This window comes from Heterodontus francisci, chromosome 17 (assembly GCF_036365525.1).
Source record: "Heterodontus francisci isolate sHetFra1 chromosome 17, sHetFra1.hap1, whole genome shotgun sequence".
In the NCBI taxonomy this organism is placed as follows: Eukaryota; Metazoa; Chordata; class Chondrichthyes; order Heterodontiformes; family Heterodontidae; genus Heterodontus; species Heterodontus francisci.
The window spans coordinates 13,790,643-13,809,165 of record NC_090387.1 but is presented as its reverse complement, the minus strand read 5'-3'; positions in this window follow the sequence as shown (position 1 = coordinate 13,809,165).

Genomic DNA, 18,523 nt, shown 5'->3' with positions numbered 1-18,523 from the left:
AAATTCTTACCGTTAAAATAATATTGTGTTTTCTGTTAAACTTCAACAACGTATCCTGTTTAAATGACCAGGCTGATTGGTGGGAATTAAAGGAACATTCCTTTTTGCAGAGAAACACATAAATATGGTCTGTTTTTCTTTTCTTTTTCTCAGCAGTTTTCATCCCTCGACTCCTGCAGGCATTAACCCTTTGTTGGGGTATGGTTCCTTGGGTTTCAGTCTCCGTCTGGTGCATCACTCGAGCAGCTACTCTTCATGCTTGATATCAGACAAGGAGGCTCTGAAATTCCGTAGGGTGATCTGGCACCATACCTTTAGCGGCCGATCATGAAATCCCCAAGAGAAATGGTGTAAACGTCTATTTTCAGCTGCTTATTCCCTTTCTCTGCAGATTCCCACAATCTCCCACCAAAGTTAAGGTGGGACAGCAGAAGAAGCCATGCAGAAATACTGGGCCTGAGTTGCAATGGCCAATACCCAATCCTCCATGTAACTTGTTGAGGCGAATTCACCCCGCCCCCTCCACCCCACCATGGCAACAGGGCACTGATACCAACAGATTACCTCTCCAATTACTGGGGATGCTGGTGGCGTTAGACCCCAGTTGAGATAGAGGTCCTTGCAGTGGCCTTATCTCTCTCCAATCAGCCCTGAACACATACTTGCTAAAAACCTCAGTCTTAACCAAGGAGCCTTACTCCAGTCTTCAGGGAACTTCTTCCTCTTTAAGGTCCCTCACCATCTCTTCTGGAGCTGCGGCAGTGTCCTGGAGTTTCCATGACAGCACTGGCGGGTTCCCTCTTCATGGTGGAGATCTCACCAGGAACGCGCCATGCAGCTACAATGGGGGGAGTTTTATCATGGGTGAGCGCAAGGGTTTGGGTGCTGGTTGGGGGGTCGGGGAGGTGGTGGTGGTGGTGGGGGGTAAGGTCCTGGAAAAAGTCGAGCGTGTCGGGAAGCTGGCTTCAACCTGCCGACTTCCACCTTGAACTGCAGCACATTAGGCCGCGTGCGAACCCCCCCCCCCCCATCCCACCCCCAACCTCCTTTCAAGAGGCGGGCTGTCAATGTCAGCATGTCAATCACTCAATTACAGTGATATTAACACGGCTTTTACAATTCAACTGTTTCCCGGACTTCCTGGAACTCGCCAATGAAGGCGAGATGAGAAGAAAGCAGCAATGGAGGGGGCTGAAGCCGTGACAGGGAACTAAGTACTGACACCTCACGGCTGTTTCTCGCTTCTTGTGTGAAAGGCTTTGTTCACAGCACGTGCTGAGAGGCTGCTTTTAAAACTTTGGAAGTATCATCTACATTTTGGAGGTTTGAACATCTGATCTGTGCTTTAGAGCTCTGATCCATCAGATCAGCATGAATGCTGCTTACGCTGTGTTTTTGGACCTCAGGTAAGGACCAAGATGATCAGAAGCAGCAGCAGCCTGATGCTCAGAGACCTGCAGCTGCACAGGAGAGAGGAGATCAGCAGTGAGGTGGAGCTTGCAGGAGGAGATACCCAGCCCACGGGGTCTACAGGCTGTGGATAAGCTTTCTCGACAAGGCAGAACACTAGTACCTCAGGGGGCTCAGAATGTCCTGTCAGGTTGTGGCAGCTATTTGCAGCCTGCTGGAACAAGCCCTGTTGCCAAGTGGACCTGGTGGCCACACTCTACCAGTGACTGTCACAGTCACAACCACCCAGAATTTCTTTGTTTCTGGCTCCTTCCAGAAATCTGCTGGAGACAGCGGCCCACAAGTGCATAAGACAAGCAACTGATGGCTTTTTTGCCAGGACAATTATGTCAACCTCGCCTGCAATCCCACAGGTGCAGGGCACACTAGTGGCAATTAAAGTGCCTCCCCCGCCCCAGATCACCAAGGAGTGATTGTCAACCTCAAAGGCTTTCACTCCATCAATGTGCAGCTTGTGTGTAATCACAAAAAGATGCTCATGCAAGTGTGTGTAAGATTCCCACAAATTTGCCATGATCCTTTCATCGTGCAGCGGTCTACCCTCCTGAACATCTTCACACTGTTGAGTGCTTGGAGACCAGGGAGACCCATTTAAAGCATGGCTGATGACACCCACGAGGAACCTAACCAATGAGGCCCAGGAGCAATACATTGAAAGCCACATGATAACCAGATGGGTTATTGACCAAGCTGTCAGCATGTTGAAAACGTGCTTCAGATGCCCAGACAGATCTGGGGGCATCCTTAGTTATGCAGCAGTTAGGGTCTCCAGAATGGTTGCAGTGTGCTGTGCTCTACACAACATTGCACAGCTGTAAGGTTTGGACCTACAGGAGGAACTCTTCAAATGATTCCGAGGAGGTAGAAGAGATGGAATGTGTTGCAGCAGCAAGGCAATGGGCCAATGCCCCAGCAGCAGCTCTGGTGGGTGCTGTTATTATTCTGAGGTTTCCGTAGATCCCGCCAGTCCACCCACCTGATAACCACATACAAAGAACTTCCCTCCAGCAACCCCTTGACACTTACACAAAACAGTCCTGCAAACGATCAAGCATCGTTTTCACAGCCCTCCATTGTTTAACATCAATTCATGTTTTGCCATTCATCACAAGGGATGAGGCCACTTGTCAGGCAGCAGCCAAAAATGGGCAAGGGTGGGAAAGTGGTGGAAAGAAATAGTATTTGCGTGGCTCAAAATTACAACAGAAACGTAACGATTTAACAGGGTGTGGCACGCTCATTTGCATACCCTTGTGCAACTACAAACCATTACTCTTCCCTTCCTAGTACTTCTACCTGGTGCAATCCCCGTGCCTTCAGCAGAGTTAGAGGCAAGCTGCTCAGATCCCTGCTATGGCTGCTCAGATGCTCTTGGCTGGTGTCCTCCGGATTTTGGAGCCTGTGAGGGCCTCGGCAAAGACTGCTCCCCCTGGGGTACACTCAGCCATCAGGACACATGGAGGCATGTGGGGTACGGACTGAGTCTGATTGTGGGGGCGACGGGTGAGAAACGCTTTGAGCCGCGCCCCCACTTTCATGTCCGCTTTCACCATCATCCCTCTCATGGCTCACAAACACTTGCCTCCAAGCAATAAGCTGGAGAGCACTTTGCTGCAGATCAGTTGGATGATGAACGGCCAAGGCTTGGATATCATACTTCCTATTTAAGGTGGGATCAATAGTGTACAAGCCATTTGCCAGGGCCTGTACGCACTTGTGTATCATCGCAATGGCCTGTGACATCATGGCATTCATGTTTGAGATGGACTCCTCCAATAATCCTGCACGTATGCACAGTGCAACTCGAATCCCATAGCACATTCTCTGCTGCTGCCTCAGAAGTATCTTTTTTGTTGATGGCTGCTGAAGTGCAGCACCTGAGTCCAGTTGAACAGAGTTTGGAACATCCTGCAGCCTTTAACACAGGCTCGTCACTGCGGTCCCTGTCTCCACCATCTGCTCTTGCTCACTTGAGATGTGTAAGTCACCAGGTGAAAATCCAACTATCTGCCATACTAATCCCATTGATGCATGAGCATCTGAGCTGGTGCATCGTCTACCTGAGTCCTGTGACAGTGCACCCTCACAGGGTGTGACCTCCTCTGTGGAGTCATCATTGTCCTCCTGCGCCATCTCCTGTGGGATGCTTGAAGACCCTGTGGGAGATTAAAGACATGAATTAGAACTGTCAAGGTAATGTCAAGGGAAACGATATGCCAAATGAGAAATTTTAATTCATCGGTTGGAAACTTACATTAAACTATTAATGGGAAAAAATCATGCAGTTAACATTAAAAAAAACTAGCAGTCAAGATGGCCACCGCAATTTGCATCTGAAACACCTTTTCACATTCCAAGGCATCCAATAGGAAGCAGAGGTCTGAGGCGCATGGACCCAGAACAATGGCTTGCTCTACGTGATTGAATTACCTAAGATTGCTTCATTAGCACAGCATTCAAGGCAATCCTGACACCTTGAGTTTGCAAGAGAAAACCCCTCCAAGTGTAAATATTGGCATCCTGGGGTCTGGGAACCAATTCTGAACCTTGAATCTCATTAGAAGTTTCCAGAGAATATACTGAGGTAGTCATCTGTCCATCTCCATGAAAGCTGAGAGTTCCCTTGAAAAAAGAGAGACAGGCAATAGCTCAGACTGTGCAGCAGCAGGAAGACTGTGTGCCTCCATCTCTCTCTCTCCTCAGATAACAATCCCAAGCTTGAAAACCGGCTGTGATTGTGGACCTTCCAAGCCTATAGATTGCTACAGACAGAGACCGGGGAAGAGAGCCACCTACAAGTCTGTCTTTAAGAAAACCCTGAGCCAAGTGGGCCAGCCACAAAGTGCACTTTGACGAGCCAAAGACTTCAAGAATACAACTTCAGCCGGAAGACCACCAAATCATCCACCCTCACAGACTATGTATTTATTTTTATTTTATTCTGGACTTGCATCCAACCACAAAATCTACTTTTCATTCTGTAATCTATTTGTGTGTGTGTGATTCTCGTGTGTGAATGTGTGCGTGAATGTATAGTATATTTTTTATTATTTTTTAGTTGTCCTGCAAGATGGGAAACGAGGGAGCTATAAGTAAGATTGTTAAGTATAATAAAATCACCTCTTTTTTGTTTAAACTAAAGAAAACCTGTGCGATTGGTTCTTTCACGATCACATTGAAGGTTAAAGGTAAGACACTCACTGAGGTGGTAAGCTCAACTACCGTTTGGAAAGGAATAAACCCTGTTGCGGTCAAATAAGAGAAAGGCAAGAGGGGATCGTGTGACCCTCCCTCCTCACCTTGCCTTAACAGAAAGAATGTATTAAGTGATCATTATGCACATGATCATATTTCACTTGCTACTGACATCAACTCAACATGAATGAGTGTTGTATACCATATGATATTTAACTCTGTCACCAGGTAGCTGTGAGGTCTCTAACTCCGACATTCAGGCCGAGACTCCACTGATATCCAGTGCATCCACTTCTGCAGCTGTTAGTTACAAGATGGCTGGAGGACCATCTCAGGTTCTCTGGCTCTCCCTCGTGTCTTGTGCTCTCTTCTCCTGCAAGACGGGAAAGAAGGGACCTATAAGTAAGAGCAATGGCATGTGTTGAATAGATTGATGGAGTGCATTTGTTGAAGGTGACTATGAGGGAGAGGCATAGCATTGCATAAGGATAAGGATGAGTATGGGTGGTGGATAGACAAATGGGGATATGTGGAAGTGCATAGACTGAGAGGGATGGGTGTACCCGCATAGTAAGTTGGTGTGAGGAATGGTGGGTTGGAGAATGTTTGAGAAGACAGAGTCAGGGGGTTGGGGTGAAACACACATCAGGATGTAGGTGAATGTGCCACTGTACTCACCTTTCCTGCCCTGCTTAGGTCATTAAACTGCTTTAGGTGTTGAATCCACCTGTGTGGCACCACACTCCTGCTGCTGAAATTATGGGCAATCTCCAGCCACATCTAGTTGGTTTCACTGGTAGGCTTCTTCCTTTGGTCAGTCGTGAAGAGCTGATGGAACAGACGGCGAAGGATATAGCTAATGTGTAAGAGGCTAGAGTTGGAGGAGCGCAGAGATCAATGAGGGTTGTTGGGCTGGAGGAGGTTGCAGAGATAGTGAGGGGTGAGGCCAGGGAGGGATTTGAACATGAGGATGAAAATATTAAAATTAAGGCATTGCTGGATCGGGAGTCAATGTAGGTCAGTGAGTACAGGGGGAGATGGGTGAATGAGACTTGGTGCGAGTAAGGCAGCAGAGTTTTGGATAAGATTATGGAAAGTTAGAAACTGATAAATTAACAACCGGTATCACCTTTTGCTGAATCCTAACGAGTATGGGGACAATATTAGACTTCAATTCGATTTCCTGTCTCACCTTTTCTGAGGAGAACACTTACATGAAACCTGGATGAGCACTTGGCATGTCATAACATTCAAGGCTATGGGCCAAGTGCTGGCAAATGGGATTAGGTAGACAGGTCAGGTGTCTTTAATGCATCGGTGCCGACTCAATGAGCCGAAGGGCCTCTTCTGCACTGTATTATTCTGTGATTTTGTGATTCTGTGAAATAACATAGAATTTACAGCACAGAAAAACAGCACATTCAGCCCAGTTGCTTTATGCTGGTGTTTATGCTCCAAATGAACCTCATCCCACCCTTCTTCATCAAACCTTGTCAACATAACCGTTGATTCCTTTTTTCCTCATGCACTTGCTTCCCGTAAATGCATCAATGCTAGTCAGCTCGATGACTCCAAGCTCCTCATTCTCACCACTCTCCAGATAAAGAAGTTTCTCCGAAATTCTTAGTTGGATTTATTAGCGATTATCTTATATTTATGGACCCTAGTTTTGGTCTCCCCCACAAGTGGAAACATATTCTCTACATCTACATCTACCCTTCATACTTTTAAAAACTTTGATTAGGGGTCATTCCCAGCCTTCTCTTTTCTTAACTGAAAACTTTAACAAAATCTGCCACATGATAAAATAGAAAAGTGGGAGGAAATCGCTTTCTATCATAATTAAACATCATTTTTAGATCCGGTTGATATTTTTGGGACTTATAAACAGCCCTGTTGAGAATTGCAGGGTCTGGCTTGGGACCACGCAGGTGAGGACCAGAATAGTCAAGCTAGTTATCTTAATCACAGCAGCAAATTCATCAAGTTCAAACAAATAACACACTCCACCCCACTCTCCATCTCACAACACAGCCCATCCTTGTGCTTGACAACTTGCTAACCTCAAACACGTTTAACTCTTTCATGTGGGACTTAAATGACTGGTACAGTTCAGCCGTACAATACATCTATCAGCTTGGCTTTTGAAGGTTTCACAAGAGAGCAATTAATACTGGAGTAATAGCATCTCACCGCCAAGTTTTTTTTTTGTTTTTATTCCTGTTGACTGAAAGCCAATGATAATATTCCGTTTAATATTTCTTTTGAAATTAAAACTCTGTAGCATAGCAGGTGAGAAAAAGCCACAATGTGGAGTAGGAACTGTCACATTGTTTAGGGCTCTTGCTAGCATTCTCTGTGCTACTATTGCTCAAGTTGATGTTGCAGAGGAAATGTGGGCAGTTGGATTTGTCTTCCATCGTGACTGATTATAACTCCATCACCCCTGTCCTCACTGACCTACGTTGGAATTGCCTCGATTTTAAAATTCTCATTCTGATGTTCAAATCCTACTGCAGCCTTTCCCCTTCAGATCTCTCCTCTAGCCCTACAACCCTACCAGATCTCTCCACTCTTCCAAATCTGGCCTCTTGCACATTCCCTGATTTTTCATTGCCCCACCATTGGCAGCCGTGCCTTCAGTCGTCCAGGTGCTAAGCTATGGAATTCCCTCCCTAACCTCCCTAACTCTGTATTTCTCTCTCCCCCTTCAAGATGCTGCTTAAAACCTGCCTGTCTGACCAGTTCTAATATCGCCAAATGAAATTTGGTGTCAAATTTTGTCTGATATTGCTTCCATGAAGCGCCTTGGGACATTTTTACTACATTAAAGGTGCTATATAAATGCAAGTTGTTATTGGTGGTGTAGTGGTGATGTTTTTACAGATGGATTTTTATCATGAGGCCACTTGATCCATGTAGGCTCTTAGCTGCTTTTAAATGTTGAGTTACACATCTGGTTGACTAGCTTCGCGTTCTCATTAGTATTCAAACACTGCTGAATTGCCTTCATCTGATGCTCAATCAGAATTTAGACACGAAAGTCATTACCAGGGTGACCATGCATGCCAGTAAGGGACTAAATCACAATGATGTTTGCACAGTGACCAGGCATATAATACCACTTTTCAATTTACCCTTTTCTCATTAAACTATTTCTTGCTCTGGGGAGAGATACAATGGATGACATTTACATTCCAGCTGCCTAGGACGCAAGTGTTTAATGAACTACGAGGTATTAAAGTGATGAATTTACATGAACAAAGACAGGATGAGTGTAATATTCACAAAGGTGAGGACAGTGGTCGTTTTTCAAAGATTGCAAGGGAATTAACTACTGCATGACTTCCCCTTCTACGAGACCCCATCCATTTATGTGATACGTAAGACTGCTCCAGTTGTCATATCCGATGCAAGGGGGGAAACTAACTGAAATGTCTGGCCTTGGTTAAGCAACTCAAATGTTTACATCAATAAAAATAAGTCTGATAGGTTCATGCCAACATATAGCATGGCTCCAGCAGGTGAGCTGTAAAGTTTGAGACACTGTGCTGTTTCCTTTAAAGACAGCTCTGATTTTTTGGCTGTGATGTAAATACACTGGCCCCTGTTGTGTCTTTAATGTATCCAAGTGTGCTGACAATAAAATGTTAGGTGGGAATGTAAGCTGTGAGGACACACAGAGGATGCAAAGAGATATTCACAGGTTAAGTGAGTGGGCAACTCGGTGGCAGATGGAGTATAATGTGGGGAAGTGTGAGGTTATTCAGTTTAGTAATAAGAATTGAAAAGCAGAATATTTTTTTAAAAGCGTGAATCGTTTAATGTTCAGAGAGACATTGCTGTACTCGTACAAAAGACACAGAAAGTTAGCATGCAGGTACAGCAAGCAATTAGGAAGACATAAGGCATTTTGGCCTTTATTGCAAGGGGACTGGAGTACAAGAACAAGGACATCTTGCTACAATTGTATTGAGCTTTGGCTGGAGTACTGTGCATACTTTTGGTCTCCATAGCAAAGGACAGATATACTTGCCTTGGAGGTGATACAGATGATTGGTTCCTGGGATGAGAGGGCTGTCCTATGATGAGAGGCTGAGTAAATTGGGCCTATATTCTCTGGAGTTTAGAAGAATGAGAGGTGATCTCATTAAAACACAAAATTCTGAAGGGGTTTGAAAGGGTAGATGCTGAGAGGTGGTTTCCCTGGCTGGGGAATCTAATTCATCTGGGCACAACCTCAGGATAAGGGGTCGATCATTTAGGACTGATTTGAGGAGAAATTTCTACACTCACAGGGTTTGGAATTCTCTATCTCAGCAAGCTGATGCAGTGTTAGCTGTGGCTCAGTGGGTAGCACTCTTGTCTCTGTGCGTGTATGGTTCTGGGTTCAAGTCCCTCTTCAGGACTTGAGCACAGATCAAAGCTGACCTAGAGTACTGCACTCTTGGAGATGCTGTGTTTTGAATGAGATGTTAAACTGAGATCCCATCTGCCAGCGTTGGTGGATGTAAAAGATCCCATAGCAATATTTTGACGAGGAGGAGGGAAGTTATCCCCAGTAATAAAAACAAGAAATGCTGGAAATACTGAGCAGGTCTGGCAGCATCTGTGGAGAGAGAAGCAGAGTTAACATTTCAGGTCAGTGAAACTAGGTAGTTCCGAAGAAAATTCACTGACCTGAAACGTTAACTCTGCTTCTCTATCCACAGATGCTGCCAGACCTGCTGAGTATTTCCAGCATTTCTTGTTTTTATTTCAGATTTCCAGCATCCGCAGTATTTTGCTTTTATTTTAGTGTTTAATTCACTGCCACTTCTCTTCCAGGAATGCCTACCTTGAAGAAGTTCTGCTCTTCTCTCCGATGGGATTTTCGTTTGTCTCTTTCACCTTGTTCACCTTCATTGCTTTCTATTTCCCTCCTGGTGTTTGATAAAGTGCCTACCAAAACTCGTTTTCACAGCCACATCTCCTTCCTCAGGGACTGTCTCCGGCTCCGACTTATTCCACGTGGATTTCAACTGCAGTTTCACCCATCATGTTTGAATCCACCCAGGATTACAGGTATCTCCGGGAAATACAACGTTCCTCGGACTGCTACTCTCGCCGCATCCTGAGATCCACACTCAGTGCTATGCGTCGCCACATGCACACACTGAACCTCTTTCTCCAGTAGCACTGCCTCGCCTTATCTCAGAGCTGTTCTCCTCTGCAGTTTCATTTCATCCTTTGTCTCATCCGACGCATTAACAAAAAACCTTTTTTCTTCCTTTCAGGTGTTAAGGAACACAAGCTCGAGCAGCTGATGGGGACTAATGCCCCTCGAGATCCTTCTTCCCCTTCACTTCCCTCTGACCCCATCCCTTCTGATCTGACCCTTTGCCGTGTATTCACTATACCCTCTGACCTCCACCTCTCTGACCTCCACCTCTCTGACGCTGAATGTTCTGTACTCAGCAAAGGTCTCAGTTTTATCCCCTTACGCCCCCATCTCAATGAATTTCGCGCTCGGCATGACGTTTCTTCCGTCGCCTCCACCTCCGGGCTCACTTCTTTGACCAGGAGTCCTTCCCCCGATCAGTAGACCCATTCATCTGCCTCCAGCATTCTCCCTCTCCCTGGCCTCGTACCTGCTCTTGATCTTTTCATTGAAAACTGTCGGCGTGACATTGGTCATCTCAATTTCTCTGCCCCCCTCACTCACTCTAACCTGTCCCCCTCTGAACTTGAGGCACCTAGTTCTGAAGAAGGGTCACTTACCTGAAACGTTAACTCTGCTTCTCTCTCCACAGATGCTGCCAGACCTGCTGAGTATTTCCAGCATTTCTTGTTTTTATTTCAGATTTCCAGCATCCGCAGTATTTCGCTTTTATTTTCGAGTTATCCCCAGTATCTGGCCAAAATTTATCCCTCAATCAACATCACATAAACAGATTATCTTGTTATTATCACATTGCTGTTTCTGAGAGTTTGCTGTGTACAAATTGACTGCTGCACTTCTTACATTACAAAGGCTTCAAAAGTACTTCATTGGCTGTAGAGCAATTTGAGACGTCCAGTGATTGTGAAAAGTGCTTTACAAATGTGAGTCTTTTTTTTCTCCATCTCTAATGGGATCTTATTTAAACATTGAAGATCCTGAGGGGACTTGACAGGGTGGATGTTTAAAGGATATTTCCCCTTGTGGGAGAGACTAATACTAGGGGGGGGAACCGTTTAAAAATAAGGGGTCTGCCATTTGAGACAGAGATGAGGAGAAAATTTTTTTCTCAGAGGGTCATGAGTCTGTGGAACTCTCTTCCCCAGAGAGTGGTGGAGGCAGGGTCATTGAATGTTTTTAAGGCAGTGGTAGACAGATTCTTGACAGACAAGGGAGTCAAGGGTATCGGGGTTAGGCAGCAAAGTGGACTTGAGTCCACAAACAGAAAAATCATGATCTTATAGAATGGCAGAGCAGGCTCGAGGGGCCGAATAGCCTAGTCCTGCTCCTAGTTCGTACGTATGTATGGGGAGTGGGCGAGAAAGTGGAGTTGAGGCAGAAGATCAACCATGATCGCATTGAATGGCGGAGCAGGCTCGAAGGGCCAAATAATCTACTCCTGCTCCTATTTCTTATGTTCTTATGTTTAAGTCGGGATGTAAGGTGTCGGTGTTAGAATATGCAGGAGTCAGCAGATGGCTGCTTGTCTTGGGAGACAGCGAATTTTATTGATGGGGTTTGGAGGTCCAATAAGAACTAATGGGTGATTGCAACGTGTATATAAGTCATGATGTAAAGTGTGGATGTTAGAACATTCCTGGAGCAAGATTGGGCACATTCAAGTGGTAGCAAGGATCTTTGACAATGCACATTGGATAACACTTTGATCGGGTAACACTTTTCCAGGTTGTATCTCAACATTTTGTTTCCTATATTTTAATTGTATTCTTGTATTTTAACATGTAGAATCATAGAATCTTACAACAACAAGCCCATTCTGCCTGTGTTGGCTCTTTGAAAGAGTTAGCCAATTTAGTCCCACACCCCAGTTTTTCTCCCCAGACAACATCTTTACTACTTATCACCTAATGTCTTACTAAAAACATCTATACTTTGGAACATAGTACTCTCTGATCTCTTCATGCAAGGGACCAAACCTCACATAAATTACTCACAGGTGCTGCACTTCAGAGGAGTGAGGAACAAGCTCAGGAGGAGATCCAGCAGAATCAGGATTGTGGCTGTCACCAGATATAACATGAACACCAGTGGTATTGCTCCTAGTTTCTCTGGCTGCAAGCGACTGAGCACTCACTCAGTTTTATGGGTTTCTCAAGATGAGGAATGTTAGCGCCAGGCAACGGATCTCTTCCCATTTCCGTTGCCCGGTGTCAATTTCAAGCTGCGTTGTCCTGCTAGCTGTTGAGCTTCTTGAGTGTTGCAAGAGCTGCACTTACCCAGGCAAGTGGGAAGTAGTTCATCATGTTTGGACCAAGGCTGTAATAAGGTGTGGAGCCAAGTGATGTTGGCGAAACCCAAACCGAGCATTGGTGAGCAGGTTATTGCTGAGTAAGTGCTGCTTGATAGCACTGTTAATGACACCTTCCATCATATCCCTGATACTTGAAAGTAGATTGATGGGGCGGTACTTGACCAGGTTGGATTTGTCCTGCTTTTTGTGGACAGGACATACGTGGGCAATTCTTCATATTGTCGGGTAGATGCCAATGTTGCAGCGATACTGGAATAGCTTGGCTCGGGGCACGGCTAGTTCTGGAGCACAAGTCTTCAGTACAGTAGCCTGAACGTTGTCAAGACCCAAAGCCTTTTCCCTATCCAGTACCTTCAGCCGTTTCTTGATATCACTTGGAGTGAATTGAATTGGCTGAAGACTGGCACCTGTTTTACTGGGGACCTCAGGAGGAGGCTGAGATGAATCTTCCACTCGGCACTTCTGGCTGAAGATGGTGGCAAGTGTTTCAGCCATAATTTTTGCACTGACATGCTGTGTTGCCCCATCAGTGAGAGGTTGTCCTGTTGCCTATAAGGCCCTTATACTCAGCAGATAATGGAGAGTCTCATCTCATTGTTTTGGGCTGGATTTGAACCCAAAGCCCAGAGTGTTTAGTTCAGTTATGGAATGATTGCAGCAGTTCATGGTGTCCAAACAATTGCACAGGTGTCGTATAAATTGGACAGATTCTACAAATTACAGAAATACTTCTACTTGAACGTAAGATCAAGGATATATGGCTTGCTGCTTGATGGTTCTTGTTGATTGTAAATAGTTTGTCTTGGATTAGGTACTGAGTCTGGGAGAAATTTTGGGCTAGGCCCATCTTCATGACCAGCAAGTGACCAAACCGAGAGGCTTGAGAACTGATGGAAATCGCTCCTCGGGCCTCATCAATATTCTCAGCATGAGTTGCCGAAGCTAGTTAGGAACGGCCCTGGTCAGGATTAGCCCTGGTCAGGATTAGCCCTGGTCAGGAACAGCCCTGGTCAGTAACGGCCCTGGTCAGTGACGGCCCTGGTCAGGAACAGCCCTGGTCAGGATTAGCCCTGGTCAGGATTAGCCCTGGTCATGATTCTATAGGCACTGCACCCGAGCAAAGATATCAATGTTGGGCCACCTGCCTTGTTGGCAGTGGCCCTTAGATAAGTTCCAGGAGTGATGAATGGAGTGGTAAGGGGAAAGGGGAAAGTGGCGGGGGTGAGGGTTTGCGGGGAGGGTTAGGCAGAAAATGACAATCTTGCAGACCAAACCTTCTCTTTGCTCATGCGAGACAGGAACCTTAGTGCATCTGGGAGTCCTGATTAGTCTGATCTGAAACACCCTGGACTGTTTCTGCTGTCTGGTATCCTTACAATGTTGCACTTGCCACTCAGCACGTCCATTTGTCCCAGCTGCCAACTCTGGTGATGGTACTGCAGGTGAACAATGTGAGGCTATTTTCTCCGGAGAACTTGCATCTATGTCAAGGCATGATCCCACCATCATCCCTCTCCCCACCAGAATTCTCTGGAGGTGACAGAAAGCAACCCAAATGACCAACACTGTGTGTTAATCCTGCCAGTGTCGTGAGGATTATTGACTTTTCCACTTGTATCTTTAGGCGCAACAAGTACAGTAGCTTGAAATAAAACATAAAAATTACAAGTTCACATGCGTTTGCTTGTCATTTATCTTTAGCTGGAGGTCCTTTTTCATGAAAGGCAACATCTAAAACTAGAGCTAACGGTACTAAAGAAAGTAATGAGGAACACAGAAAGGACAACAGGGAGATGAAAAGATTAGAAGGGACTATGAAGAACAGCTTGCAGATAATATAAAAGGAGTCAGTAAGGGCTATCATAAGCCATATCAAAACACGAATAATTACAGAGAAGATAGGAATGCGCAGGGATGAAGGAGGAACTCTATCTGTGGAGTTTGAAGGTATGGCAGGGATATTAAATAAATGTGTCATTCTACTGCCATATGGCGAACAGATCCCTTCACTTGATCCACCCTCTAAAGCAAACTGTCTGACATGATTCCAGTGCCTTCACATACACGCGATGCTCTGCAAACATCCTTATTTTAAAGGCAAGTCCTCTAGGCTCAGAATTCTTAGGCTATTTAGTCAAGGATGGAGGGGGAAGCATCTTGATCCGAATGGTCTGCCGGCAGCTCTGCATGTCACTCAGTTCTCTTCCCTCTGCCTCACTCCACAGCTCCCCCAGGAAGGCTGACACAGAGTTACACAATTATTGATTACTGTAAGAAATCTTAGACTCATCCAGCACAGAAGGAGGCCATTCAGCTCATTACGCCTGTGACGGCTCTTTGAAGGAGCGATCCAATTAGTTACACAACCCTGCTCTTTGCCTGTAGATCTGAAAATGTTTCCTTTTCAAGTAGACATCCAATTATCTTTTGGAAGTTACTATAGAATATGCAACCTCACTTTTTCAGGCAGTGGGTTGCAGATTATAACAGCTCACTGTGTAAAACAAGATTCTTCTTGTTTCCCACTGGATATTTTTTGCCATTTATCTTAAATCTGCCAATTACCAACCCTGTTGCTGGTGAAAACAGTTTCTCCCGATCTACTTTATGAAAACTGGTCATCATTTTAAACGTCTCTATTGAATCTCTCTTTAACCTTTAGCATGAAAATTCGGTTGAGGGTGTTAAACTCCTTATTCTGCCCTTGTCCTTCTAGGTGGTAAAGGTCGTGGGTCTGGAAGGTGCTATCAAAGGAGCCTTGGTGAGTTGCTGCAGTGCATCTTGTATATGGTACACACTACTGCCACTGTGCGCTGCTGTTAGACGAGTGAAAGTTTAAGGTTGTGGATGGGGTGCCAATCAAGTGGACTGCTTTGTCCTGAATAGTGTTGAGCTTCTTGAGTGTTGTTGGAGCTGCATTCATCCAGGCAAGTGGAGAGTATTCCATCACACTCCTGACTTGTGGGTCTATTCCAAAGTGTCAGAAATAAATAATCACGAATGTAAAAGATCATTTGGGGAAAAAATATTAATGTGAGACAATATTTTCCTTCCCTGACGTTTTAAATTAGTGATGGTCAGAGAGTGTGCAATGATGTCATTAAATTCTATCCTGCCAGTGTGAATGTTTATCGAACTGACTGGCATATTCAGAGACCGATCTGGTTCAGCCTTGCTTTAACTGCTTGCTTCTTGTCTGCAGATGATGTAATTGGACAAGATTATAGATTTTTTAAATTCAGAATTTTCTTTCCAAAAAGTACTTCAATAAGATTGCTTTGAGCCAATGTGGAGCAAAGCTAAACAGTCATGAAAGGAGTTTTCCGAGAAGGTTCCAGGTTGAATCCTAATTTCTATTGGGTTAACTCATTGCAACCAATTCAACAGCAGCAGGCCCTTACAATTAACCTTAGTGTCCCCCTACTAGGAAGGAGATAAACTGACATGGACCACTGCTCCTGATTAGTATGTGTTTACACCATTCACAGGATCATGTTAGTCATAACAGAGCTATGATGTAACACACAATGTGATTCTGAGTGCTAGTCCGTCTTGAAGGAACACCTGAACAGTTACCACCTCAATGTAATTGCTGCTCTCTCAGAAAGCAATCAAGAACCCACAATATTGCGTTACTGATCCCATCTTGAGTGATCAGTCTATGTGTACAGGCTATACAATAAACAGAGGTTCAAGGAACACGCAACAATCAGTCCATGTGACTCCTCTATATGTGTAGACATCTGTAAGTCTAATCAACGATATGCATTCAAGTAACTAAAAGTTGGGCAGAGAGATTTGCCTTGCTCCCTTTGTGTCTGGGTAAACATCAGAAAGAGCATTCAGTGTTAATGGCCCTTAGAATAGATTATTCACATAGTTAAACTCATGTGTTGCTTCTGGTTGGCATCTATCGCCTTGAGGTTCAATTAAGGTTTTGGCGGAAGAGATTTGGGAAGCAAACTCCATCCAATTGTCAGTTGCTTACGTCTAGGAAAATTCCAGAACAGCATTCCAGCCAGTTATTTCAGCAATCAGCTGTTGGTTGAACCTTGGAAATCACTGGAGAAACCAAACATTGTGATTGATTGTCCTGCGATTTTGGTGGCCCCATGCATGAATCAGGGCCTGTGTTCGGGTGTTATTCATGTCGAAGACGATGGCAATTAGGACAGATCATTACAATTTTCCACGCAACATGAATTGATCCTGTGTTGTGTGTAAAGAAAATAACTTGGCAACTCAGCACAGACATCTCAATAAGCACTCAAAGCAACAAACAGCCTGGCATAAAGGTCAGTTCCCATTTTGTCACTGAGTTAATCGGGCAGCGTTTGGGAGAAGCACAATCACAATAGATAATTCACAGAACACTCAAGCGTCTTTTTAATACCTTGGAATGCTAAAGCATTTCATCTGATCCCAGATGAAGGAGCATGTATTTAGTTGATTTATTGTGTAATAAATTTTTGTTTTTTTAAACAAAGGGACCATCAGGGTTGACAGGAAAACCTTGTCTTGCTGTTTACAGAAACTTGATATGACTTTAGTGTAGAGTGCTGTCACATTCAGTAAACACTTGGCTTTAAGAATGTAAAGAAGGGTTTATGTTAGTTGGTACAGAGAAAGTGATTTTTCTGCAGTCCATTAGGCACATTCAGTCACTCCATACAAGGTAGCAGCACAGTCAGTTCGAAGACTCTGTCATCTTGTTCATTTTCTTGCTTGTAAGTGAGAAAATAAATAAAATTGAGCAGTGTTTTGCAATGAGTGCCTGCACCACACTAGGTTTTCAGTTTCAATGTACCATTCAATACCAAAATTCAATGTACCATGCATTTCCCCCAGTCAGCCAGAAAGGAGGTATCAAAGGATCATACAGTACAGAAGGAGGGCATTTGGTGCTTCATGCTTATTATTTGTTGCTATTGAATCTGCTTCCACCAACCTTCCAAGCTGTCCAATCCAGATCATTATAACTCACTTTGTTAAAAAAAATCTCATCCCTCTGATTCTTTTGCCAATTACCTTAAGTCTGTGTCCTCTGTTTATCTGCCACTGGAAACAATATCTCCTTATTTACTCTATCAAAATCCCTCAAAATTTTGAACACCGCTATTGAATTTTCCCTTCATCTTCTCTATGAAGAACAAACCCATCTTCTCCAGTTTCCTCACACAACTGAAGACCCGCATCCCTTGTACCATCCCCATAAATCCCCTCTGCAACCTCTCCAAGTCCTTGACATCTTTCCTAAAGAATGATGCTGAGAATACTCCAGATGAGGCTGATCGAATGATTTGTAAAGATTTAGCATTATTTGCATTTGTTAAGGTAAAAGGAGCAAAAAAGACTAGGAGTCATACAGTATCAGGACCTCTCAAAGCTTTACAGACAATTGAGTACTTTCTGAAGTGTAATCACTGTTCCAATGTCCCACTTTAGGGACTTGAGTGGAAAATCTCTTCTGACACTTCAGTGCAGCACTGAAGGAGTGCGGCAGTGCCAGAGGTGCGACCTTTTGGATGAGACATTAAACTGGGTCCCCATTTGCCCTTGTAAAAGATCCCAAAGCCAAACCTAGAAGAAAAATAGGGGAGCTCTCCCCCGTGCCCTGGGCCAGTACTTGGCTCCTTCAAACAATGTCACTATAAACAGATTATCTGGTCATTTATGTCATCAGTGTTTGTGGAAGCTTGCTGTCTATAAATTGACTGCTAGATTTCCCCTCATTGCAACAGTACCAACCCTTCAAAAGTATTTCATTGGCTGTGAAGCACTTCGGGACATCCTGAGTTTGTGAAAGTTCTAAAAATGCAAGTTCTTTCTGTCTGATTATTGTGGAGTAAGAACAACCAGTCTTTTAGCAGTAACTGTGGCAGAGTTTCTGAGCTGTGCGGTGAAGAGAAAATAATTGTTAAAAAATTGAGGAAGTTTGTCATTGAAGGTTATTCACACAGGTGAATGTAACAGGAGCTGCTCTTGGCCTGAGGCAGAACTAGCTGCTATAAAGGCCTGGAAACTGGGGGGCAGTGGAGTTTCACAGAACAGAGTAGGGAAACCAGTGAATATGCTTCTCATAAGCATGGGCTGGAATTTGGTCAAATCTGATCCTAAAGCAAGATTTTGTGAATAGCTGACAAGGACAGCCTTGTAAACTGGGCAGTCTCTTCTGCTGATGACATTGAATAAAGGTTTGTTATCCTTGCAAGTGTCCTCAATCAACATCACTAAAAAAAATCAGATTATCTGGTCATTATCGCATTGCTGTTTCTGGGAGCTTGTTGTGAGCAAATTGGCTGCCACGTTTTTGACATTACCACAGTGACTACACACCAAAAAAGTACTTAATTGGCTGTAAAGCGCTTTGGGATATCCTGAGGTTG